General features: G+C 40.4%; 1 non-coding gene across 1 annotated transcript; it reads left to right on the top strand.

Annotated features, from left to right (window-relative positions):
- Positions 1–2,906: 2,906 nt before the first annotated feature.
- Positions 2,907–3,013, top strand: LOC147933342 (small nucleolar RNA R71). The gene has a single exon (XR_015576876.1). It is a non-coding gene; the product is annotated as a small nucleolar RNA R71 (small nucleolar RNA).
- The last annotated feature ends 2,887 nt before the right edge of the window (positions 3,014–5,900 follow it).

Genomic DNA, 5,900 nt, shown 5'->3' with positions numbered 1-5,900 from the left:
ATCAGCTTAGTGTTCTCTTTGGTGAGGGTCTTTTGTGGCGTGTTGAGACTGCTCATGTTCTTTCCAGGCTTCATTCAAAAATTAAAAGTACTAAAGAAATCATAAGAGTGTTAGCTCAAAGCAAAAGATTCCTAGAAATGGTCATAGTTCCCCAATTTTTTTGTTTTTGTTTTTATACTCGATAATATGACTCAAAATAAAAGAGAAATCAAAGGAAACAACCAAAGAAAACGACATTAGTAACTTGGAGACATCCCTCCCCCGAACTTACTTCACACCATCCCGGTGTGAAAGAAAATCCAAGAAAAAGGAACCTCCGACAAAGAAAATAAGAAATTTGAAAAAGAAAAAGAAAGGAAAAGAATGAAAAACCGGTGATCTCGCATCTGGTGTTGGAGTGGTGTTGGCAAGGGTGGGGACCGATCAGTCTCAGAATGGGATCGACTGATCTGTCACATTATTGAACTTGGAGATACCCGCAAAAAACCAACGGGATCGATCGATCTTTAAGGAGGAATGATCGATCCTAAGCTCCTGGAACAAAAAAATTCGCATCTTCTGCATTTGGAACCTCTTCCTGAAAACACTTAACACCGGACGTGATTTCACCGTAATAAATCCTAAAAACAAAACCAAAATCCTAAGACAAATAAAAAGAAAAGGGTAAGCCAGCACAAACCCCATGGGTTGCCTCCCATAAGCGCTTGTTTAAGGTCTATAGCTTGACCGTGGTTTCAGGTGTCAAGTGATGGGAGGATGAGAACTCATATCGGAACAAGCTCTCCAATTCGTCAACTTAAGCTCCAAAGTCTTTTTCAGCATACCATCCACCGCTTCTTGGCCTTTCAATTTAAACTCTGGAGTGAGGATGGCTTTAACTTTAGAGAAAGGCCGAGATATTCCTTTACACTTCACCTTGTACTCAATGGTGTCTCTAGCATATTTCTGGGGTACCAAGGTTATGTGAAGATATGGTATTACTCTCTCTATCTTTGGCTTGTCTCTCTTCTTAACCTTCTTAGAACTCTTCTCAAAAGAATGAGTGTCTCCATCCAGGACTTCGTTGACCTCATTCTTATCACCATTATCTCCCATTTTCATGACATCCACCTTCTTCTCATGTTCTACGACTATACAAGAGCCATGTCGTATAGCTTCATTTGTAGTGATTGCGTTGTAGAAGACTTTATCATCAATGTTAGAGAAAGTTATCCTCTTATTAGGAAAATCAACAACTGCTCCCAATGTTGCTAGGAAAGGTCTTCCAAGAATCAAATGCATAACAGAACCCTTGCTCATTTCCACAACATGAAAATCTGTAGCAACCAAGCAACTCCCAACTCGAACATCCAAATCATTAATGAAGCCTTGTGGAGTCGTGGTGACAGCATTTGCAAACTTTAGAGAGACCTTAGAAGCCTTCATAACATCAATCCCCAACCTCTCTGCAACAGCCTTAGACATCACGTTCACACTGGATCCAGTGTCACAAAGGGAGTCCTCAAAGTTCACTCCTAGGATGGAGCATGGAACAACAAATTTTCCTGGATCCTCTAACTTTGGTAGTCTTTTCAAAACTGGAGCATGAATGCTCTTCTCTTGAGCCAAAAACGCCTTAACCTCCACAAAATCCTTTTCTTCAACCACAACATCATTGTAAACCTTCTTAAACAAAGAGATATGCTTTATTGCCTCTGTAAAGGGAATGTCAGCGATGAACTCACTTATAGCTTCTTCGTACCGACCAAACTTCTTTTCATCCAGAGGTTTCTTCTCATGTCTTCTTGGAAAAAGGAATTTGTGGCCTATAGGGCTTTGGTTCCACAAGAATTGATTCCTTGGTATTCATATTAGGAGCAGACGAGTCGAAAATCCCCATTCTTGCAGCATGGAGCGGTCGTTCAACAGAAGGAGCAGTCAGTCTGGAATTTTCTGAGACAGACTCTACAACAACGACGGGATCAACCGATCTATAAGGGGGATCAGTCAATCCAACTTCTCTGGGGAGCAGACTCGAATTATCATGATAGATGGGATGGACCGATCTAGGCTCGGAACTGATCGATCCCGTCTCTGCGGAAGCCAAACATGAGTTGATCACAGCACAACTCTTCCCATCTTCGATCCCACCATGGAGTGTGATAGTATTGCATGACTCTTTGTTCTTAGAGCTAGAAGAAATAGCAGAGACTCTCTTATCAATGGAATCAACACGCGAACTCAACCTCTCAAATTTCCCATTCAAATCATTGTACATGCTATCAATCTTGACATTAATCTCAGCTGAACTTTTCTTATGGCCCTCCAGCAGTGCTTGCATCATCAATTCAAGTTTGTTATCTTGTGGAGCTGCAGATGGTGCGTGGTATCCTTGGACATTTGAGCTACTAAATCCAGCACCTTTGTTCTGAAATCCTTGCGAGAAGTTACCTTGTTGATTATGTGGAGGATACACTTGATCTTGAGGATTCTCGACGTTAGTGCTTATGTAGGAGAGATTACGATGATTTCGATAATTCTGACTAAACCCATGATTATGATAGTTCCCTTGTCCTCCTACATAGTTCAGCTCCTCTGTCCCCTCAAAACCTGAATTTACTCCAACTTGCTGATACGCACCCGTCTGCCTGTCGCACATGTTGACAGCTTGTTGATCTCTCTTCAAAAGAAGGTCTACCTTGGCAGTGAGACTCTTAATAACATCTGTATTCACGGAGCTAACAACACACACAGAATGATCATACTCATGGCTATGATTGCTGTTACTCGCTGAAAGGTTTTCGATCAAGAGGTTTGCTTCAGCGGCAGTGTTAGTAGAAAAATCTCCTCTGCTGGCAGTATCGAGTGCCATCTGGTACTTCTGGTCAATTCCTCCATAGAAGATGTTCATAAGATTCTTTTGTGAAAAGCCATGATGAGGACAGTCCCTCATATACTCCTTGAATCTCTCCCACGCTTCACAAAAAGACTCTGTACCACCTTGTGAGAAGGTAGTGATCTTGCTCCGTAACATAGCTGATCGAGACTTACTGTAGAAGTGGTTCAAAAACTGTGCTCTACACTGTGCCCAAGTGGTTAGTGATCCTCGGTCCAAGAGATTTAGCCATCTCAAAGCCTTATCTCCTAAAGAGAATTGGAACAAAGTCAACATGAGGTAGTCATATGGAACTCCATTAGACCTTGTCGTACTAGCCAATCTCTCAAAAGCTTCAATATGGTCCAGAGGGCTCTCTGATGCTAATCCATTAGACACACGATTTTGGACCAAATTGATCAGGCTATGCTTGATCTCATAATCTTGCCTCGCAGGAGCAGGAGGTTGAATCACAGACCGGTTCGTAAATAGCCTGTTGTGAGCATCTTCGTCTCTCAAAGTAGCTCCCCTTGCTGGTGGGTTCAGTACAGCCGCATTCTGCTCTTGTGGAGCTTGTCTTTGTGGTGCAGGAGGAGGAGGCGGAATAATAACCTCTTGAGGGTTAGGCTGACGACCATCTGGATTCTGTCCATCCTCCATCTTGCCAGCTTTAGCTTTTGCTTTTCTGTTTTCTCGTTCAAGCAGGGCTAACTCTTCGTTTCTCAGATTACGCAAATCAGTAGGCTTGTGGCTTCTTCTTTGCATGCACCTGAAACACAAGAGAAAGAACACAAGAACTAATTAGTAATAAAAATAAAATAAATCTTAGACTAAATTTAAATCTAGAATCTCAAAGGCAACGTTTTGGTCCCCGGCAACGGCGACAAATTGATCAAAGGTCAATTAAAACCCAATGTGTACTCTACCACGATCTAGTGGTATCGTTGTAACACTTCAGGATCGAATCCACAGAGACCAAACAATTACACTATGAAATTATGTAGATTAAATATAGCTAAGACAATGGAAAGGTTTGTGTTTGAAAGTGACTAACAAAAAGCAGTAAATAAAAGAGTGTTTTAAATCAAAAGAGAAACATTGGGTGCATGGAATCATTAGGGACTATGATCACAAATTTAGATGATTAGATAGGGATGCATTAAACACAATTCTTGAACTCAAATCACGAATGTAAAACTAATCTACTGTCGCAGCATTAGTTATCTATGCAAAGAATTGATTAAACTCTAAACCGTCGTTTGAATCTAGCAATCCTAGCAAGCAATAAGTTCAAGTTTGATTTTGTTCACAAGGTGCCTTAACTTCAACTTTCGTTGGCTAAGGATCACCTTGCTCACCTATGTTCTTTTCAAGCAAGTCAACAACACTTTTGGTGCTCCGATGAATTAAACCTAAGATCTTAATCTAGGTGATCAATCTAGCTTAAGCATTAAGAACAACAATAGATGAAGAACAATAAGATCAATCCCTAATCTAACAAACCTAGCATCAATTAATCATAGAAACCCTTCTAAAACCCTAAACCCAATTGAGAAACTACTCAGACATGGAGAAGCAGAAACAGCAAATCAATAATGAAGAAAACATAATTGAATTGCAAAAGAATAGAAAATAGGGTTTAGAAATCTTCTCCAAAGTGTCAAGAAGGATTAGAGATCTTCTCCCTTCAGCTCTCAATACAAAATAGTCTCAGAAAATAAAGCTCATGTCTTTGGAGGCCGTGCCTCTAACTTAAATATCAAAATAAAACCCTAAAAGTCGGTTTAAAACGAAAAAGGAAAACTTGCTTCGCGTACGGGACTGGTCGATCCCGAATGCCGATCTCGGATGCTTTTATGCGTTTGCTCCATCTGCTTGCTAGTCCGATCAGTCTTCACCAAATTGACTTCAGATGCTTGTTTTCATCCCCAACACACTCAGTTTTCTTCCAAAGTAGCCTAGAACCTGTACAAACTCACAAAAGACTAAAAGACTCTAAAAGCACACTTAGACTTAACAAAAGACTCAAAACAAGTGTAAAAACTATGGTTAAAATCCTATAAAATGCAGACACATCATCCAACCAACTTGACATGACCCCAATGGAGTTCCTTTGAAACCTTAAGCAAAGCATAAACCTCCCTCTGACAGGACTCTCCCTGACTCCCCTCTATCCCTGGATTCTCTGGAATCTGTGGACGGCTAGAAACAAACTCCTCTTTCAGGACATTAGTTTTTCCTCTGTTAAGGTCCTCAGAAAAGCCGCCCAAGATGCTCATCAGTGGCAGCAGAGTCAAACGAGCTCTATAGCTTCGACCCTACTACCACAACCAACACAGCAGTCCCGATCGGCTTTTCATCCCCTTATAGCTCAAGACAACCTTTTGACCATTGAGATGGACGCGGCTTGGAGAGAAGACTTGTTGACGTGTGGAATTGGTATAATGGGACGTTCAACCCAGGGGTCGCTAAGCTTCAAGAAAATGGCAACAGAAGTTTTTGTTGCTTCAGCCCTACAAGGAGAAGCTCTAGCCCTTAAAAGAGATATCCTTTCAGCCGCAGCAAGAGGTCACACAGCCGTTTTAGTCAAATCGGACTGTTAAATTTTTGGTGGACCTACTAAACACAGGGAAGACAGTAAATGAGCTTGCTGGCATCCTCTATGATATCTGATATGCTGTTGCTTCTTTCACCTTGTGTTCGTTTAAGTTTATCTCTCGTTCGGCAAATGTTTTGGCCGACGAGCTTTCAAAGAGTGCCCTTGCTACTCTGCCTGTATCCTCTCTAAGAGGCGAAACTCTGTCTTTCTAATTCTAATGATTCAAATGTTGACCAAAAAAAGATACAAAAGTTAGAAACTATAAATACTCTAAATTGATTTGTTATATCAATGTCAATAATATGTCACTCTATAATATGAAAGAATTTAAAAAAACCAAGTATATTTAAACAAAAAATATAACAATATATTAAATTACTCATAATATAATAACTCGCTTTTTGAAAAACAAATTTACAAAATTATGTCTTATAATGACATTTAAGT

Source organism: Camelina sativa, chromosome 12 (assembly GCF_030686135.1).
Source record: "Camelina sativa cultivar CO46 ecotype springtype chromosome 12, ASM3068613v1".
Classification (NCBI taxonomy): domain Eukaryota; kingdom Viridiplantae; phylum Streptophyta; class Magnoliopsida; order Brassicales; family Brassicaceae; genus Camelina; species Camelina sativa.
Note: the sequence above shows the minus strand (reverse complement) of the source record. Positions and strands in the feature narration are given on the sequence as shown.